Genomic DNA, 22256 nt, shown 5'->3' on the forward strand with positions numbered 1-22256 from the left:
GGATGGGTTCGTCAGTAACCAAAATTGACGCCTTTGGGGGACTGAGAATCCGCATTTTGCTTTCGAGAAGTCTCTTTACCCTCAGCGGGTGACTGTGTGTTGTGCACTGTCCAGTCACGGAATAATCGGTGCGACATTCCTTGATGGCACGGTGATTACCGAAAGGTATGTGAAGGTTTTGAAAGATGATTTCATCCCCATTATCCAAAGTGACCATGATTTTGACAAGACGTGCTTCGTGCAAGACGGAGCTCAACCCCACCGGAGGAGGAGAATTTTTCATGTCTCTGGATCTCAACGTAAGCAACTTCTTTTTGTGGGGCTATATTGAAGACAATATGTACAGCAATAACCCCAAAACCATTGCCGAGCTGAAAACAGCCGTTCAGGAGGTCATCGACAGCATCGATGATCCGATACTTCAGCGGGTCATGCAGATTTTCGCTATTCGTCTGTACCGTATCGTCGCCAATCATGGTACACACCTCGAACATGTCGTAACGTAAATCTAAATATCTGTAGTGACGTTTATATGTTGAATAAAGTGTAAGCATGCCGTAGTTTGTAACTAATTTACGTTTCTTTTCATTTAGTTCAATAATTGCCACCTGTAACTGTATATGAGTGGTGTCTGTTCTTTCTGACATGTCGGAAAGACAGATACCGCACACACACACACACACACACACACACACACACACACACACACGTATAGTAAGCAGGTGACCTGTGTTGGAATCCCAGTCGGGCACAATTTTTCAACTTTCCCCATTGATTTATATCAACGCCCACTGGCAGCTAATCTCTTTAATTCCTTCATTTGTTGCTAATATAACTTTCCAGCGCTAAAATTAGCCAATTAGCCACAGCACTGAGGCGCTATGTTAGTCGGTAGTATGGAATTAGCAGACTAATGCGCGTCAACATGGAGACGTGGCATAATGCCACAGAGAGGGGCTATCACGACCTCGTGGATGAAGTTGCCCCGTTCGTTGGTGCAAATGGGAATACAAAGAAAGGCAGGAAGACCTTTGTGTTTAGCAAGAAAGGCAAAAGAGAGATTTCAGATTATCTGAAGGGTCATCAACCCAATTTCATCTGCAGTACTGACAATGCTGAGTATCAATGAGCAAAATTCAAGACTATCGTACAATACGCTTCAGGCAGTGATGTGCCGAGCGAAACTGTGAGGGATGGAAAAGATTCACCGTGGTTACACAACTGTGTTAGGACGCTGCTATGAAAGCAAAGAGATTTTCACTCAAAATTCAAACGTAGCCACAGCCTCACAGAAAAACAATAATCAAACGGAGCCAAAGAAGTATCGTAAGGATGGCTATCCGTGAATCGTTCAACGAATACGAAAGTAGAACTCTAGCTACCAACTTGACAGAAAACTCTAACAATTCCTGGTCTAATGTCAAACTATTAAACGGACTGAAGTCATCTATCCAGACACTTTGAGACCATAATGGCACTAAAACAGAAATGACACAGAAAATACTGAGGTACTAAACTTTTTTTTCCGAACTGTTTCACAGAGGAAGATCGCACTGTAGTTCCTCCTCTATCTCATCGTACGAGCGACGAAAAGTCAGGTATCGAAATAAGTGACCAAGTGATAGAAAGCAACTGAAATGTCTCAACAGAGGGAAGACCACTGGACCTGGCGTGACACGATTTCAGTTCTACGCACAGTATACCAAAGAACTTGGCTCTGTCCTACCAGTAGTGTACCGCGGGTCTCTTAGGGAGCGAGGGTTCCTAATGACTAGCAAAACCATAGGTCATTGGCGTTTTGAAGAAGGGTTTGCAGTCTCGGACGAGTGTCAGTTGTTTTTTTCTCGCGCCTTACGACATTTCTGGAGGCCGAAAATGTCATCTATAGGAACCAAAAGGGTTTCGAAAACAACGATTTTGTTTAGCCCACCTCGCTACCCCCTACTGCGACATCCAGAAAGCAACAGATACAGACCTCCAGATAGATGCTCTTTGACATTCGGAAGGCTTTCGGTACAGTTCCGCACCGCCGCTTGCTGAACAAAATATGAGTATATGGAATATCAGACTAGCTGTGTGAGTGGACTGAAGAGCTTCTGACAAGCAGAATACTGCATGTCATTCTGAACAGGGAGAAGTCTTCAGACGTGCGCCAGGGGAGTGTTATAGCACCATTACTTTTCATAATATATGTAAATGAACTAGTAGAACACCGAAAGTTCCACGAGGCTTTTAAGCAGGTGATGCTGTTGTGTACAGAAAAGTAGCAACGCTGGAAAATTGTAGCGATATGCAGGATGAGCTGCACAGTATCGACGATTGGTGCAGGGAGTGCAACTCAACCTCAACATAAACAAATTCAATGTATAGAGAACACAAAGACAGAGATACTCTTTATTGTATGATTACACGACTCCAGAACAATCTCTGTAAGCAGTTACTTCCACAAAATATCTAGGAGTGTGCGTGTGGGTCGATTTAAAGCGGAAGGACCACACAAAATTTATTGCGAGGAAGGCAGACGACAGAATGAGCTTAATTGGAAGAATCCTCAGCAAATGTAGTCCAACAGGGAAGGAAGTAGCTTACAAAACACTTGCTCGACCAACAACGAATACAGTTCGTCAGTGTAGGGTCCACACGAACTAGGACTGGTAGATGAAGTACAGAAGATCCAAAGAAGAGCAAAACATTTCGTCACGGGTTTATTTAGTAAACACGAAAACGTTACGCAGATGCTCAGTCAACTCCAGTGGCTCCCAACAGGTGGTCCGCGGACCCCCAGGGGTCCGCGAGCAATACCAGAAGGGTCCGCAAGATGCTATTAGAATAAAAAATATATTAAATATATTTCGTATGATAACAGATTTTTTTGTTTTGGTCGCTTCCTGCATGAGCAGAGCTTTAGCGAACGCTAACTTCTGCGTCTGGCGTCTTCCTAGAGCCAACTGACACTAGCACACTCTAGCGCAAAACTAGGATTACATAGAGGCTCGACAAGCGCTCGGATTTCAGAATGAAAGTTTCAAGTTTTGAACCTAATATTTCAGAAATAATGGACTCAAAGGTCAGATTGAACTCATCTCATTAAGAACTGAAAATTAAAACTAACTGTATACTGATGGAGTACTCTGCTGTAACTGTATTTTTTCAAACAAATAATACCTTGTATGAAATTAGTGTTTTCTTATTTTTCATACATGTCTACTCAATGCTATCTCAAGTGTAGTACACTTGAAAGACCAATAAACTCAGTTTTAATTTTTTCCTGTCGGTTTCAGTTCACACTCAATTTTTCTTTTTTAAGGAGTTTGTTATACTAAACACCCAGATTTGAAGACAAAGATTTTGAGCAATAATCAGAAATTTAACAATAACAATGATGGCTAAATTGAAAAAGTTTTAAGCTCAATATTTTTTCAATAATGAATATGTCAATATTTTTTCTAAGTACCAGAAATAGAAAAAGTATAAAAAGACTCTTAATTTGGCTTTTTTAGGTACTTGATACTGTGATATGACAAGGTACCAATAATGCTCGATAGGGGAGTCCTCGAGAAAATTTTGTTGGGAATCTCTGCTGTAAGAGATGCGTTCTTCAGCACAGTGCCGTCTACCGTTGAGATTCAGAAGCGAACGTTCCTAGAAGAGTCAACCAACATGCTTCCTCCTGTGGGTACTTCGCGAAAATATCATGAAGATAAAATCAGAAAGATTCGAACCCACAAGGAAGCTAGCAGTAACTATTCTTCCGACGAACCTTACGCGGCTGGATCGGGAAAGGAGGAAAGGATACTAGTACACAAAATACGCTCCGCCTGACACCGTAAGGTGGCTTCCGAAGTATTGGCGTTTATGTAGATAGATGTAACGCTGCGTCCCTGAGACGAGGAAGCGAAGCAAGCAGCAGTGGAGACACGTACGTAGATTTATTCCTGCAGTGTAAAGCGATGATCCAGGTGACGCTCAGTGTGTTTAGGACTGGCAGGTTAGCGCATTGTACTCATCAAGGGCAGACTGTTACAGGAGTGTACTACCCTGATGATTTTGTGGAGGCTATCGAGACGAAGCATAGTGTGAAACTGTCCAAGACGGAATGTTTGCTTCACTACAACATAGGATACAGTCACACGTGTGCGTCTATATATGTCAAATTTTGCCTTCCCTTCCCCTCCCCCTATTTTGTTGACAGGATTGATTTCTTCCTCTTACGTCGGATGAGGGAATATTGCATTCCAGGCATTTGCAGAATTACGACGAGATGACTTTCATCGTGGAACGTCTTCTGAACAATAAAAATGCAGACTTTTACAACCAAAGTCTCAGCGAAGATCATGCGTTGCTATAAAAATGAGTCACTGTGAAGGGTGATTATTAAGAGAAGGACAGACACCGTCACCATGGTTTAACGCAGCAGCTGGATTTTTTCCTTTCCAAGCTAATGATTGATTAAAGCTTTACGATTACGCCTTAGAGATGTCATGAAAGCGATTCTCTCTACCTGTAGCGACCCGTGATCTGTTTCGATACGAAATCGAAAGCGCGATGTAACCTCTTTGCCTGTAGCTAAGCAACCTCCTTTTTCGCAACCCGACGGTGGGCTGGCGCTGTCTCTGCTGCTTCGACTTAACGGCGATCCACGTTGCCCTCAATCGTTGACCACTGATAACTGGACGATGCCCGTCCAAGGTCAAGTGCTGGTAGGATTCTTACAGGAAATCCAAAAGAACATTTTATTGTTACTCTAAATATACAGTCATTAATATCGATTCAGTTGCCGTATATCAACGGCAATTTATCAGTACTTACTGTGTTACCAGCTGGATTCTTATACTTCAGCATACTACTTTTGTGTATCCTGTGTAAAATCTTGGTCTCTTTTACTCGCTTCAGTATACTGTGTCTGCGAAAATTTGTTTTACACCGGAACCTGACCTTTTCTGAAGCCTGTGTAACATCGTACCAGGCTGCGGATTAAACTTATGTATAGTCTGAATTGTTAAAAACAAACTGTAGCTTGTATAACGTGTCCTGTGTTGAGATGGCCTTATGGGCGCGGTCCAAAAGTCAGAAAATAAAAAGAAGAGTGCTGGTACCCATGTGGGGACATTAATGTTACCACCAACTGCCAAAACTGAATATCATTTCGAGCGAGTCTGTATTGGTATTCTATCAACTTTACATGCCCAGGAAGCATGTCACTCGGATTTGATATAAGGCACCCTTTGAACTTCGTCTGTTTTTTTGTGTCTGCGGAAATCACCGACAAATTGGAACTGCTGGGGCGTATGAACTTGTGTGATGAGCTTCTTTATGTGTATACTGTATGAGTTTCTATTGGGAGCTATCTACTGCGCCACAATCTTCTTCATAGTTTGTGCTTCAGATCTGAGTTAACCTCGGCTTCATTTGAAAACTTTACCAATTGGAGTAACTTCGATTGGTATAATTCCTCATGCCTCTTTTATTTCTATCACCTTTGAGCCAGGTTCGTAATATATGGATATTGTTTGTCCTGCCTTTAGGCTGATTTTGATACTCAAGATTAATTTTACTGATTGCTGTTTTAAGTGAAGCATCGAGAGCGTTCTTGTTTAAACTTCGTTTATACATATTTTATAAAACCATTCTGAATAATCTCTATCTAAGACAAATTTATGAACATTGCTACTTGTTGTCTGGCAGAAATTTGCATTTTACTAGCTTACTTATGACCGGTCAAAAAATATTTCTTTCCTCTATGTTTCACATTGTTTCCGAGTCGTTCCTTGCATGTTCTTATCGTGTTTTTACAGCTGGTAATTAAACAGTTATTTAAATGTTTGTTGATGATTAATGTATCTTTATAGGAACATGGGTTCCTTAAAATGTTCCCTTTCCTTTCTAGTAGTAGCTGAAGTTATATTGTGCTTTGATGGTTTTACGTCGTCTGAGAACCACCTAAGTGAGGTCAAGGTTTACTCGATCTCACAATTTCTAAATTCAACTTAAACCTTATACAGTGTGAGGCAGAAGGTAAGGTATATGCTTTGAGGAGTGATAGCAACAGTAATTCTGAACAAAAAACTTCATATGGACGTATGCCGTATTCTGAATGCTTACTAAGATACTACACATTTAATGTAGATTGTTATTTATCATCTGTATTATTCAAACATTGTCATTCTTTATAAGGTGCCAAAGTAGTACAGAGGCCGTTGAGGCGAAGAATTTGATACAGGACACTTGTGGTCTTCCAAGTCGGGAAACCATCTCATACTGGCCAGCAAAACCTACCCAAGCTACAGAGAATTTCAACATTTTCCCGCCGTCTACGCGCAAAATATTAATTCAAATCAAAATGGTTCAAATGGCTCTGAGCACTATGGGACTTAACATCTGAGGTCATCAGCCCCGGGCCTCGGGCATGGATGTGTGTGATGTCCTTAGGTTGGTTAGGTTTAAGTAGTTCTAAGTCCTAGGGGACTGATGACCTTAGAAGTTAAGTCTCATAGTGCTCAGAGCCATTTGAACCATCATCAGTCCTTTAGAACTGAGTTAACCTGGGCTTCACTTCAGCTAACTAACCTAAGAATGCAACACACATCCATGCCCGAGGCAGGATTCGAACCTGCGACCGTAACGGTCGCGCAGTTCCACACTGAAGCGCCTAGAACCGCTCGGCCGCAGCGGCCGGCCAAAATATTAGTCATCGAGAAAAAATGAACTTGGAATGTTTTGTAGGAAATGCAGTTTAATTTTCTACGGTGAATCGATTCCGCTGAAGGATGTGGTTTTCCAGTTATTAAAGAAAAACGTACAAATATTATATTAAATGTGTTGGGTGTCATAAACCATTCGAAATAGGGCACATGTTCATATGAAGCTTTTTGTTGAGAATCACTATTATTATCACGGTTAAAAGCATGTGTCTGTTCTCCTGACTCACCCTGTATATTATTTATTCATTGGCCATTCCTTGAATTTATTTGAGAGTGTTAATTTCGTATGTTAAAGTAAGTTTCTAACTACACCTTGGAAAATTTTTCTTTAGCAAATTTGTCTTGTTTTTGTAAAGTGGTATGTTTTTTGTGGCCTGTCGCCTTGCCGCTCCCAGATCCTCCACTGCTAAAGTATTTCATGTAGCAAGGATTACGTTTATCGGTAGCTCGAGGAAGACTAAACGCAGTTAAATACTGTTGCCTGTCGAGAAATTAAAAGTGGACGTTGAAAGTAAGGTTACGCAAAGCACTCAGAGGAAATGGCTCTGTGCGAATACTGCACCGAGTTCACAGCACTGTGGCTGGCAAAAAAATACCGCATGACGCATTTTGGAAGCCGTGCTGCCCCAACTGTGAATTCAGCGCACCGCGCTCGCACAGAGCTGGCTGGGGCGGAAATAAATTGCGGCCACCCCTGGAGAGTGGCCAGCGGCTCTCTGTCTGGCTGTAACTCTCGCCCCCTCGGTACCTCAGTCACAGTGGGGGCGGTGGGGGCGGGCGTGGGGGGAGGAGTGGGGGCGGTCGCGGTGCGCTGCCCTGGCTAGTGCGACCTGCCAGGTCCCTCCTTCATCATCGCAGCGAGAGTCATGCAGCGCTGCAGTACAAGTACACATACACTGTATAAATCTTAAGAGCTAAGCAGGCGCACCGTGAGACACGCTCCCGCTTACTGTGTAATCTGAATTGTAAAAGAGCGTAAACGGCGAAATTGTTCGCCAGCGAGAGGGAGTACAGAAACTGCACGCATGCAGGATTATCGCGTAATCTGCTCCAACTCCGCCGCCGCCGCTACATGCGCTGCGCCATCGCCGCCGCAAGCTTAGCATATCGGAACAATGGGGGAGGGGAGAGGTGACCACGCCACGCGGGGGGCGCGAGCAGTAATTGAGATTTACGTGTGAGCTTAGTTTCTCATCTCGCACGCGAGGCGCTAGGTAATATTCATCTTACAACTCCGTCGCCATCTCGGCGTTATTTAGCCAAAGCTGAGGCCGCAAAAACGCAGCGCTATAGGTCGACCGAGCGAAGTGTGGTCACGTGATGTGTGCAGCGCTTGACTGAATTGCATTGTGCTTCGGAGCGTAACAGATAAAGCACTTGATGTACTCTGGGAGTACGCGAATTCTCCAGAAGAGAGGCACGAAAGAAGATGGTTCGTGGTCGAACTGACGATATCGCTCGTCAAATGGTTCCGAAACGCACCTATATCCTACAGACACAGGGTTCACTCAGTCTGCCTATTATCATATAAATATCAACAGAGTTCGTAATTAACTTCGCGTTCTTTATATCAGTTCGGCAGCCATTATCGTCTTATAATTCAGAGTGTTTACCTTAGTGTCAGCTGCACGACTAAAATTTGCGATTCCACTCAGGCCATCGCGTTGCAAGTTCTACACTACTGGCCATTAAAATTGCTACACCACGAAGATGACCTGCTACAGACTCGAAATTTAACCGACAGGAATAAGATGCTGTGATATGCAAATGATTAGCTTTTCAGAGCATTCACACATGGCTGGCGCCGGTGGCGACACCTACAACGTGCTGACATGAGGAAAGTTTCCAACCGATTTCTCATACACAAACAGCAGTTGACCTGCGCTGCCTGGTGAAACGTTGTTGCGATGCCTCGTGTAAGGAGGAGAAAACCGTACCATCACGTTTCCGACTTTGATAAAGGTCGGATTGTAGCCTTTCGCGACTGCGGTTTATCGTATCGCTGCATTGCTGCTCGCGCTGGTCGAGATCCAATGACTGTTAGCAGAATATGGAATCGTTGCGTTCAGGAGGGTAATACGGAACGCCGTGCTGTATACCAACGGCCTCGTATCACTAGCAGGCATCTTATCCGCATGGCTGTAACGGATCGTGCAGCCACGTCTCGATCCCTGAGTCAACAGATGGGGACGTTTGCAAGACAAAAACCATCTGCACGAACAGTTCGATGACGTTTGCAGCAGCATGGACTATCAGCTCGGAGACCATGGCTGCGGTTACCCTTGACGTTGCATCACAGATAGGAGCGCCTGCGATGGTGTACTCAACGACGAATCTGGGTGCACGAATAGCAAAACATTTTTTTTTTCGGATGAATCCAAGTTCTGTTTACAGCATCATGATGGTCGCATCCGTGTTTGGCGACATCGCGGTGAATGCACATTGGAAGCGTGTATTCGTCATCGGCATACTGTCGCATCACCCGGCGTGATGGTATGGGGTGCCATTGGTTACATATCTCGGTCACCTCTTGTTCGCACTGATGGCACTTTGAACAGTGACATTACATTTCAGATGTGTTATGACCCGTGGCTCTACCCTTTATTCGATCCCTGCGAAACCTTACATTTCAGCAGGATAATGCACGACCGCTTGTTGCAGGTCCTGTACGGGCCTTTCTGGATACAGAAAATGTTCGACTGCTGCCCTGGCCAGCACATTCACCAGATCTCTCACCAATTGAAAACGTCTGGTCAATGGTGGCCGAGCAACTGGCTCGTCACCACACGCCAGTCACTCCTCTTGATGAACTGTGGTATCGCGTTGAAGCTGCATGGGCAGCTGTACCTGTACACGACATCCAAGCTCTGTTTGACTCAATGCCCAGGCGTATCAAGGCCGTTATTACGGCCAGAGTTGGTTGTTCTGGGTACTGATTTCTCAGGATCTATGCACCCAAATTGCGTGAAAATGTAATCACCTATCAGGTCTAGTATAATATATTTGTCCAATGATAACCCGTTAATTACCTACATTTCTTCTTGGTGTAGCAATTCTAATGGTCAGTAGTGTATTTCCAAACTTCCCACTATTGGCGTGACTTTGTTTTGCGATTCTCAGCATCTTACTTTAATTACTTTAAAATTTTCGGTTCTAACATTTGTTACCTTAGCGTTATTTAAAACAATTCGTTGCCTTCTGATTTCCGGCGGACGTTTACTCGGAAACATATGAAAGAATAAGAGAGCATACGACGTTCAAGACTCACCGATAACGACATCTTTAGACCCCATAGAATCATATTAGACAAGAATTGGGTAGTAGGGTGTGGATACGTGTTCGAATTCATTCCAGTATTAGCTTCAAATCATTTAATGAAATTGTGGTTAACTTATATCACATTGGCGGACGGGTGTTTCAACCCTTCTCTAATGTATATTATGACAGTGTCCTATCAACTATTAAGCTATTAAGCGCCCTGTCTCGACCATTAGCACACTGACATTAATAAGGTTTGGGGTGGGCATATCTTTGCGGAGTCATGGGAAATCATTGCAATACTAACCGCCGGCTTTGATCAATGATTTAATGGTAATCACTGCTCTGACATTGGTGTCCATTTTGATTTGCATTTTAGCATAGGTTTTTGTCGTTATATTTTCTTTACTTTCGAGGTAAATTATGTTTATAGTAATGCGCGCAGTTCATCGTGATTTTAATTATAGCAATTTGTCGTAGGACCACCACAGTTGTAATGCTTTTTCTTACGATACTCGGTCTGTTTTCCTTCAGATAAATCACGTTATATTTTTGTGATATCCACTTCGATTTGCTCATGATATGCACATATATTAGTAACTGTGTCTCGCAACCTCACTTGAGATGTAAACATGAACAGCATTTTTCGATACTTGATTAGATTTGTTTACAGCAAACTTCGTTTTAGTTCATGTTGTGTATTGTGATCCTCAGTGCAGCAGCAGGAAAATTTTCCTGTACTGTATTCGCTTTCATTTTTACAAATAGTTAAACTTCTTCCTCTGTAACAATCGTTTCCGTGCACTACTATCCTGGATTTTATGCAGCCCGCAATGTCTTGAAATACCATCCGGAAGATTTTCTTATTCTCTGACTTGCTATGCGCAGACTACTGGTCCTATAAAAAAAATAAACGGGAAATTTTTGTACGAAATTTAATGTAGTTAAGTTTTACACAAGAATTCGTTTTCGGTGGAGGCCACTTTTTTCGAATTATTTAAGATAAACGTGTTTTAATGTCAGTTTTGTACTTTTCCATTGAATAATTTGAAACTTATGGCCTCTAGTGAAAATGTATCCCAGTATAAAATTTAAACGCATAATATTTCCTACTCAAAGGACCTGTTCCTTTCTTTCTGTCGTACTAATAAATAGGTCCGCGGCTCGTGGTCTCGTTCTCGCTTCCCAAGCACGGGGTTCCGGGTTCGATTCCCGGCGGGGTCAGGGATTTTTACCTGCCTCGAAATGACTGGGTGGTGTTGTGTCGTCTTCATCATCATCATTCATCCCCATTACGGCCGGAGGAAGGCAACGACATACCACCTCCATTAGGACCTTGCCTAGTACGGTGGTGTGGGTCTCCCGCATCGTTCCCCCACGCTCTGTCAAGAAGCAAGGGACTTCATTTCCATACTAATAAATATCACATAGTGAGTGAGAGAATATGAAAATCTTGTAAGTGTTGCTTGAAGGCATTGTGGGTTGCATACAACCCATGGGTAGAGGCAGCTGAATCAGCCTCTATATTTGTAATCGCAAATCGAAGTCTCCACTTGAGCTACCTAGCTAACTCGTATTTTTCGACGCTAGTTTTATTTTTATTTTGCATCGTGCATGCTAGTCACCATTACAGTTGTACAGTATTTTTTTACGGCACTTCATTCGTTTCTTTTCGGATGAATTTCTTTCTGTAAAAGCGATAAAGATTTACTTCTGAAAATGTGTATTGCAATCTCCGTTTGAGCTGGAAAAGTATAGTGTATTTTCCGATACCAGCCACGATTTATTTACGAAAAATAATTTTTTAGTCGGTATTTTGTTTTGTTATGCCCGTTGCAACTGTAGAGCTTGTTTGTACGATACTCGTTTCGTTTTATTTCCGAGAACGAGAAATATTTCTCTTACTTACGTTTGATTCATCATAATAGTTCCAAATGGAACTATTTTGTCCTTGTGTTGTGAATTTTCGTAATCAAAATTGTCTGTGACTTTTGTGTTTCAAAACGTCGCAGGGGTTTCCAGCCCGCCGCCCACACGCCACATGTGTGCACGAAACGAGTCTCAATGCGGCCCAAGAAGTGAGAGTTCGTCACACGATCGTTAAAAATAAGAATAATCTCTAAAATTCCATGTACTTAAAGTTATGATAACTGAATATTTTCACTCGGAAACTACAGCCACACGATACTATTCTATCATTGGTTCAACCCTTTGTTTCTTTCTTTCTCTCTGGTTGTTCTTAGTGCCAAGTACGTTATGAGCGGGTCAAAAATAATCTTCTTCTACCAATACGGCCCATGCGGGCCAAAAGGTTGGCCAATCCTGAAATATCGCCTACGATGTGTGATTGTTGTTTACGCGTGTATCGCACGTTCAAAGCCGACGGCTAGTATCGTAGTTTCGTCTTTATTCATGCCAATAACTTACTAGCTAATACGGAACCCTCTCGGTCATTAGGAGTTTGTCATTAGGCCGGTATTACAGTATCAAATTTCTTTGTCAAATATTTGATCAAAGATGTGATCAAATATTCCGTCAAATATATTTGACAAAGATCTTTGACGTAGCGCTAGAAGGGGTATTACATTGTCATGAAATTATTCGTCAAAGTTCAAGATGGCTGACAACAACTTGTAATTACCCGCAGCAGTTGCATGTACCACAATTGGACTGTGTGCTCTTGCGGAAGAGAAGCAGGGGACAAAAAAGGAAACACACCTGGTTGAAGCCGTGGGTTTTACGACGACACGATAAAAGCATTCTACAAAACTTTTTACGTGAGCTTATAATGGAGGACGTCAAGTCGTACATCAATTACTTAAGAATGGATGAGCATACATTTCTGTATGTGCTCAGTGAAGTGTATCCTCATATCACAAAGCACAATATTCACTTAACAACTGCTACATCTGCAGAAGACAGGCTCACTGTGATACTCAGATTCCTTGCTACAGGAGAGGGTTAGGTTAGGTTAGTGTAATACCGGACTTACAAGGGAACCTCCCCATCGCACCCCCCTCAGATTTAGTTATAAGTTGGCACAGTGGATAGGCCTTGAAAAACTGAACACAGATCAATCGAGAAAACAGGAAGAAGTTGTGTGGAACTATGAAAAAAATAAGCAAAATATACACACTGAGTAGTCCATGCACAAGATAGGCAACATCAGGGAACCTGGGCGTTCAGGAGCGCCGTGGTCCCGTGGTTAGCGTGAGCAGCTGCGAAACGAGAGGTCCTTGATTCAAGTCTTCCCTCGAGCGAAAAGTTTAATTTTTTATTTTCAATTATTATCTGTCCGTCCGATGCGAGGTTACTGCGCCGTGCCCGCATCTCGTGGTCGTGCGGTAGCGTTCTCGCTTCCCACACCCTAGTTCCCGGGTTCGATTCCCCGCGGGGTCAGTGATTTTCTCTGCCTCGTGATGGCTGGGTGTTGTGTGATGTCCTTAGGTTGGTTAGGTTTAAGTAGTTCTAAGTTCTAGGGGACTGATTACCATAGATGTTAAGTCCCATAGTGCTCAGAGCCATTTGAACCATTTTTGAACTGCGCCGTAGTATGGGGACGCTACACCTAAACAAACATCGAAACACACGACGTCAGTCGACTACAGCGCACGGAAGAGAGAATATTCCTGCTAACGAGGCTCCCTGACTGATAGTTGACTGTTCGCTACTTTCGACGAGAGTGCATTAAATACATGAGATGTTCTCATTGGAGAGGCACCTCCTTTCGTCTACTAATCGCACGGTTTTGCGGTGCGGTCGCAAAACACAGACACTAAACTTATTACAGTTAACAGAGACGTCAATGAACGAACGGACAGACCATAACTTTGCGAAAATAAAGAAAATAAACTTCTCACTCGAGGGAAGACTTGAACCATGGACCTCTCGTTCCGCAGCTGCTCACGCTAACCGTGGGACCACGGTGCTCCTTAGCTCATACTATCCTTGATGTTGCATATCTTGCGCATGGACTACTCAGTTTGTATATTTTGCTTATTTTTTCATAGTTCCACACAACTTCTTCCTGTTTTCTCGACTGATCTGTGTTCAGTTTTTCAAGGCCTATCCAATGTGCCAACTTATAACTAAATCTGAGGGGGGGGGTGCGCTGGGGAGGATCCCTTGTTAGTAATGTTCCGAGTGAACGTTTGTTACGGGCAGGTATGACGTCACATAGCCATGTAGACATCGCCAGTGATCGAAGCTGACGGTTTGTACCGCAGGCTGCGTTCTGAAGACACGGCGGGTGAGAATTAAAGCGAGTATAAGCATGCGGCGGCTGCAGCGCGGCGCCAGTAGCGTGCGGGCAGTCGCGCGCGGCAGCTGGCGGGATACCGTGCGCTCGCACCTGCTTGCTTCTTGGTGTAGAACTCGAAGGCGGAGAGCGGGCCGTTGGTGCTGGAGCAGCGAGAGTCGTTGTAGCGCAGCAGCACGCGCCAGCCGAAGCGGCGCTCCACGTCGCCCACCGCCAGCTGCACGCTGGGCAGCACGGCGCGCAGAGACTGCTCGTGCTCCGGGTCGTCGGGCGCGATCAGCGCCAGCTGCACCAGCCGCCGGCGGTCGGGGGCGGCGCTGGGGGCGGCACTGGGGGCGGCGGGGGCGGCCAGCGGGAGCAGCGCGACGGCGGCCGCCGCCACCAGCAGCCAGCGCCCGCGCCACATCACATCGTCGCCGCCTGCCGCGTTACCATGGTTACCAACGCTCAGCACTGTGCGTGTGTTACTGCCTGCCTGCCTCGTCAGACCGCGCAACGGCAGAAAACTCGGTGCCGTAACCGCTGTGTGATGCCAATTTTCGATTCTCCATTTGCTTATTTATCTCAGTGTCGTGTACATAGTTCCGCGTAGTCAGCGCGTACACAACTTTCCCACTAGAGCGCGCCCCGCTAAGCACAACAGCGCAGGCGCAGCGCTCGTCCGTCTCCGCACTACGAGATGGTCTGCACCAGTCTGCATTAGTCTGCATTTGTCTGTACCAGTCTATAGTCAAGTTTCAGTCTGCGCCTAATAAGATTATCATATTCCTGTACGTAGCCATGAAGATAAATGAATAGACACTTTGTCAAGTATCAGAGATATGTGAGAATAAGATTAACGTACCAAGACTAAAGGAACTTCAGATTGTCAATTGTAAATAGCATCCAGAATCAAGTTAAGTAAGGTTTATGATCGTTATTACACTCCTGGAAATTGAAATAAGAACACCGTGAATTCATTGTCCCAGAAAGGGGAAACTTTATTGACACATTCCTGGGGTCAGATACATCACATGATCACACTGACAGAACCACAGGCACATAGACACAGGCAACAGAGCATGCACAATGTCGGCACTAGTACAGTGTATATCCACCTTTCTCAGCAATGCAGGCTGCTATTCTCCCATGGAGACGATCGTAGAGATGCTGGATGTAGTCCTGTGGAACGGCGTGCCATGCCATTTCCACCTGGCGCCTCAGTTGGACCAGCGTTCGTGCTGGACGTGCAGACCGCGTGAGACGACGCTTCATCCAGTCCCAAACATGCTCAATGGGGGACAGATCCGGAGATCTTGCTGGCCAGGGTAGTTGACTTACACCTTCTAGAGCACGTTGGGTGGCACGGGATACATGCGGACGTGCATTGTCCTGTTGGAACAGCAAGTTCCATTGCCGGTCTAGGAATGGTAGAACGATGGGTTCGATGACGGTTTGGATGTACCGTGCACTATTCAGTGTCCCCTCGACGATCACCAGTGGTGTACGGTCAGTGTAGGAGATCGCTCCCCACACCATGATGCCGGGTGTTGGCCCTGTGTGCCTCGGTCGTATGCAGTCCTGATTGTGGCGCTCACCTGCACGGCGCCAAACACGCATACGACCATCATTGGCACCAAGGCAGAAGCGACTCTCATCGCTGAAGACGACACGTCTCCATTCGTCCCTCCATTCACGCCTGTCGCGACACCACTGGAGGCGAGCTGCGCGATGTTGGGGCGTGAGCGGAAGACGGCCTAACGGTGTGCAGGACCGTAGCCCAGCTTCATGGAGACGGTTGCGAATGGTCCTCGCCGATACCCCAGGAGCAACAGTGTCCCTAATTTGCTGGGAAGTGGCGGTGCGGTCCCCTACGGCACTGCGTAGGATCCTACGGTCTTGGCGTGCATCCGTGCGTCGCTGCGGTCCGGTCCCAGGTCGACGGGCACGTGCACCTTCCGCCGACCACTGGCGACAACATCGATGTACTGTGGAGACCTCTCGCCCCACGTGTTGAGCAATTCGGCGGTACGTCCACCCGGCCTCCCGCATGCCCACTATACGCTCTCGCTCAAAGTCCGTCAACTGCACATACGGTTCAGGTCCACGCTGTCGCGGCATGCTACCAGTGTTAAAGACTGCGATGGAGCTCTGTATGCCACGGCAAACTGGCTGACACTGACGGCGGCGGTGCACAAATGCTGCGCAGCTAGCGCCATTCGACTGCCAACACCGCGGTTCCTGGTGTGTCCGCTGTGCCGTGCGTGTGATCATTGCTTGTACAGCCCTCTCACAGTGTCCGGAGCAAGTATGGTGGGTCTGACACACCGGTGTCAATGTGTTCTTTTTTCCATTTCCAGGAGTGTATTTTAATAAATGTGTGTGAAAATTAATCAATTTCTGTTTAAAGTTCGTCACTGTCAATCTGCTACTCTAAGCGTACAAGTGGTATTTCTATCGTCTGACCTAACGGCAGAAGATAAACACGCCACGATAAGACCACGAGACATATTGCTGACACTCACCTACTTCGTTAGAGCGACAAGTCTAATAATCTGATGGTGTGTGTAACGAAGGTCTTACAGCACGCACACCACACTCAGGCAATAATAAACGTGAACTACAGCTTTGCTTACCTCACACACTCTTCTACGCTGTGCATCTTAACCCTTTTAACGATCACTTCATGCAATGAGATAACTTTTAATACTACACTTGTGCTCATAAATTAAGGATAACGCCGATCCATGGTGAAACAACGGTGTGGTGGGCGGTTTGCGGATTTAAATCACCTTGGGGTATGACCATGCGGTGCATTTGACCTGCAGTCGTCGCACGGTGGCGCTGGCAGCAGTCAACATAGCAGGGGTGTTGGTGCATGTCAGAGTACGGTGCAGCGAGTAAATGTGCAGACACTTTCACACGTGCTAATGGTGACTGTGTGCTGAAAATGGCTCAAAGAAGACATATTGATGACGTTACGAGGGGTAGAATACTAGAGCGAGTGGAGGCTTGTCAAACACAGCAGGTCATAGCACAGGCCCTTCGTGTGCCACAAAGTGTGATTTCAAGATTATGGCAATGATTCCAACAGACAAGAAACGTGTCGATGCGCTATAGTCCACAGTGCAGAACACCACAAGAAGACCGATATCTCACCATCAGTACCCGCAGACTTCCACGGTTTACTGCAGGTAGCCTTGTTCGGGACCTTACCGCAGCCTCTGGAACAGTTGTCTCCAGACACACAGTCTACAGACGACTGAACAGGCATGGTTTATCGCCCGGAGACCTGCAAGGTACATTCCACTGACCTTCGGTCACAGGAGAGCCCGAAAAGCCTGGTGTCACGAACACAGTACATGGTCATTGGAACAGTGGTCCCAGGTTATGTTCGCCGGCTCGAGTGGCCGAGCGGTTCTAGGCGCTACAGTCTGGAACCGCGCGACCACTACGGTCGCAGATTCGAATCCTGCCTCGGGCATGGATGTGTGTGATGTCCTTAGGTTAGTTAGGTTTAAGTAGTGTTAAGTTCTAGGGGACTGATGACCTGAGTAGTTAAGTCCCGTAGTGCACAGAGTCATTTTGAACCATCTGACTACCAACGGGGTTATCGGAGAACCAATTCGAATTTGTTGCATTTCACTGCTATGTATCAGTGTCCCACTGCTAAAGGCGGAGGCCCTCTGCTGTTCCTGATTTACATAAATGATCTAGGTGATAATCTGAGCAGCCTCCATAGATTGCTTGCAGATGACGCTGTAATTTACCTTCTAGTAACAACATCAGACGATCAATTCCAATTACAAAATGTTCTAGAGAGAATTTCTGTATGGTGCCAAAAGTGGCAGTTGGCACTAAACAAAGAAAAGTGCGGGATCATCCACATGGGCACTTAAAGAAATCCGATAAATTTTGGATATACGATAAATCGCACAACTCTAAGGGCTGTCAATTCGACTAAATACCTAGGACTTAGAATTACGAGCAACTTAAATTGGAAAGACCACATAGATAATATTGTGGAGAAGGGGAAACAAAGACTGCCCTTTGTTGGCAGAACACTTATAAGATGCGACAAACTCACTAAATATACAGCTTACATTACACTTGTCCGTCCTCTGCTGGGATATTGCTGCGCGGTATGGGATCCTTAGGAGATAGGATTGACGGAGGACATCGAAAAAATGGAAGGAACGGCAGCCCGTTTCGTGCTATCACGCTATAGGGGTTAGAGTGTCACTGATATGACACACGAGTTGGGGTGGTAGTCACTGAAACAAAAGCGGTTTTCTTTGCGGCGAGATCTATTTAAGAAATTTCAGTCACCAACTTTCTCTTCCGAATGCGTAAATACTTCGTTGACAACAACCTACGTAGGGAGAAATGATTACCGTAATAAAATAAGAGATATCAGAGCTCGAACGGAAATATTTAGGTGTTCCTTTTTAGCACGCGCCATTCGAGAGTGGAATGGTAGAGAAGTAGTATGAAAATGGTTCGATGAACCCTCTGCCAGGCACTTAAGTGTGAACTGCAGAGCAACCATGTAGATGTAGATGTTGATGGAGGGAAGCCTACTAAATGCTAGCAGAACTCTTATAACTACATATTGCACCTGTAGGTTGTGGTGTCCTCAAGTTCCATTGCCAATACTCGCCACCGTATTGTCAAGTCGAATTAGGTCGCACCTTGCTGTTAGGCAACCCAATTAACAGATTCGCAAAGCGGGCTGCCTTTGTGCCTTTACGGACACATCGTGACGTTTCCCAACTCCCACAAAAAGCATATTGAGCACCTGCAGTGTGAGTTAAAAACTTGCAGAGCTGCTTTGCCCACTGATGTGTGTCTGTTTTCAGTATGCCTTGTGGGTTTTGTGCAGTCGTCCTCTGAAACTCTAGAGGTACTTTACATCCTGCCACTGTAAACACCCCCGCCTCCCCAACCCCCATGGAGAACGAAACGTTGGGAAACAATCCTTTCATATTGTTACTTCCGAGTAAGACATTAAGTAAAATAACCATACATTAATGTGTTTGAAGTAAAATTGGTAGTGAAAGGGATAAATAAAAAATCAGCTTTAACCTATAAAATCATTGCATATTGTAAAGGATTTTCCGCAAGTATCGCAGCGATTCAGAAGACGCCTGTACGAAAACTACTAGACGTACAGAATAAATGCCACGTATCGGTCGACAGAGAATCTGTCCAAGTTTGGATTCGTAATATGTGCCGTGGCGAAGTCGCACTAGCAGACAGGAGTGTCACGACGTGTGCACAAATCGTCCGCTCCGCTGTCGCATGGAACTAGTTCAAGCCTGCAGACAGGCAATCCAAAAAGCAGATTTCCAAAGTGGGCTGCAGCAGCGCCCTCCCAGACAATTCGGGACAGCAACTTCAGTGAAACGCATTCACATATCCACGTTTGCCGCGTCACAAATGCTGCCCATACTGAGCACTTGTAATGTGAGTTAAAAATTGCGCGTGCTGCTCTATTCAATCATATGTGTCTGTTTTCTCCGTTTGTTGCAGCTTTCTCGCGGTAATCTGGCGCAACTATGGAAGTACATTTGAATATCCTTGTGTACTGTCACTGAAAGTGTGCTGTCACCGCAAGACACCACACTGGCTAGGCTGCAGGCTTCAAATCGGCCGCAGTCCGTCAGTACACATAGGATCCGCGAGTCGCCACTGTCGACGCTAGCAGACCGAGTGCCGCCGCTCGGCTGGTCTTACAAGCTAGCGCACTGCCCAGTTCTAGAGCCGACTTTAATAGGAATGGTTCACTTGTTATAGCTTCAGAGATCTCTTTTTGCAGAGACGCTAGTTAGCTTGGCCTTCAGGTAAGTCAATAGCTACGACATAGCCAGGCGCCTCATACAGCTCATGCATTGACAATTGATCTATAAGTGTGAAGCAATCAGAACTGCAAAGAAGTATTCGCAGTTAATTCTATAACTGCACTTGTAAATATTACTGCACAAAGTCAAGATCGACGTTCACCGCTGATCCTGAAGTGTAGCTAAGTATCTGATTGTATTCCTGTCTACTAACTTTCTAATCACCTAAGACGTTCCAGATACATCCCGTCAAGTATAGTTCATTGAACCTCACGTGAGCCTACGTGATCAACGCGTGCAATTAGTGGCCACACCTCGTGGTCATACTAACAAGGGGAGGCCGCCAATTGTGAAATTCAGATTAGATTCATACTGCGCATAAGAAAAGCTCATGGCCAGAGGTGTAATGTGGCAAAGCACCAAGATGCACTTCCCAGCCGTTGTCGAGAAAATCGACAGTTAAAAGAAACCGTTGCGGTGAAATACTTTCTACGATTAATAATTCTCTACAGCGTCGTGGCGCAGCGGTAAGCGCTCGGCTTCGTAATCCGAAGGTCGCCGGATCGAGTCTCGCACTTACAATTTTTTTATTATTAGTTTTTTGTAATTCAAATATATATATATATACTATTAATGAATTGCTTATGCATGTTGGTGAAGGCGGATCGCTCTCCAATTGTACCGCCGCCATTTTTCCGTTTTTTTAACAGGGTGTACCAAAGCTCTCCCGTCCGCACTGATTTTCGACGATGTTATAAGTTGCGCTAGGGACCGCGTCTACCTTCTTTCGAAGTTAGCAGGCAACTACGCTGTTATGCGGCGGCTCGTTTCGGCCCATTCAACATCTGTTGTTCAAGTGTAACGAGCGGGTAACGGAGTTTATATTTCATACCTGCCACAGCAAATTTGTGTTCGTGGGGTCTCTATTCTAATTCGAACGTTTGACTTACGCTATGCGTATTCGTTTCGGAATATCGTCTCTACGTCTTCCGTTAACTATACGTGGTTAACATTACGAAGACAATTAATAACATTTGTGAAATACAACTTTGTTTGCGGAAAACATAATGATGTTCGAAGTCGCCAGTTTTTCCACGACAAACGACTTTCAACAACTTATTATATGGATAATTGTTGCAACTGATTGCCGGGAATTATATATATATATATATATATATATATATATATATATATATATATATATATTTGGATTTCAAAAAACAAATACTAAAAAAAAGAGTTGCATGGCGCGAGATTCGATCCGGCGACCTTCGGATTACAAACCCGAGCGCTTACCGCTGCGCCACGACGCCGTAGAAAACTATTAATCGTGGAGAGTATTTCACCGCAACGGTTTCTTTTAACTGTCGATTTTCTCGACAACGGCTGAGAAGTGCGTCTTGGTGCATTGCGACATTACACCTCTGGCCATGAGCTTTTATTATGCGCAGTATGAATCGAATCTGAATTTCACAATTGGCGGCCTCCCCTTTGAGTCAAATTGCGTGACTCAGCCGAGACACCCTTTTTCTATGAGGCCTATAGTTCCGCTACATACATAACAGAAAGTTTATTACTTCAGGAAGAATCTCATACGAGGGCCGATTTGGACTGTGAGAAGAAACTGCAGGAAATGAGTCTTGAGAATATGAGAAACAAATGACATGTAACGAATGCATGTCTGAAAATCCACGGTTTCTATAGGGTACTTTATTCAAATCATGTGGTGCCCTGTACACGTCTGGGTCGGTCAACGGTAACATTTCGTTCGTCACTGAAAATAAAATAAAGTACGTCGTTAAGTCACTTGGCCCGTTACACCTTAAAGACATCGTAATTTCGCACAGACCTTTGCCATTCAAAATAAAGAAAATTGACCCCTACTACCGATTTCGTCTCAAAATTCATTGTATCGTCCGATGTCACCGGCGCACTAACTGGTAAAGGCTATCTGTAGCTAGGCATCACAGGAAACTACCATGTTTTTTTTGTCTAAAGCTATGGTATTTTGAGCCGAAATCTGAAATAGGGATCAATTTTCTTTATTTTCAATGATGGCGTTCATTGTGAAATTTCATATACCTAAGTAATCGCTCTATCAATAACGTTTTACGGAAGTACACGTGAATATCTGATCGGGATATATCGCGATGGTTCAGAAAACGTGCAAATGCTTCATCTGTGTATGTTCCGCACGCGACCCGGTGGAACAATAAAGAG

The 22256-nt window shown here is 44.9% G+C and overlaps 1 protein-coding gene across 2 annotated transcripts in view; it reads right to left on the reverse strand.

Moving 5' to 3' along the window:
- Positions 1-14469, reverse strand: part of LOC124612952 (atrial natriuretic peptide receptor 1-like) — a 1199832-nt gene extending 1185363 nt beyond the window's left edge. For both annotated transcript variants that reach the window (XM_047141468.1, XM_047141467.1), the window contains exon 1: positions 14311-14469. The gene's annotated coding sequence lies outside the window, so the exon portion shown is untranslated. The remainder of the gene's footprint in view (positions 1-14310) is intronic.
- Between the last annotated feature and the right edge of the window lie 7787 nt (positions 14470-22256).

This window comes from Schistocerca americana, chromosome 4 (assembly GCF_021461395.2).
Source record: "Schistocerca americana isolate TAMUIC-IGC-003095 chromosome 4, iqSchAmer2.1, whole genome shotgun sequence".
Taxonomy (NCBI): domain Eukaryota; kingdom Metazoa; phylum Arthropoda; class Insecta; order Orthoptera; family Acrididae; genus Schistocerca; species Schistocerca americana.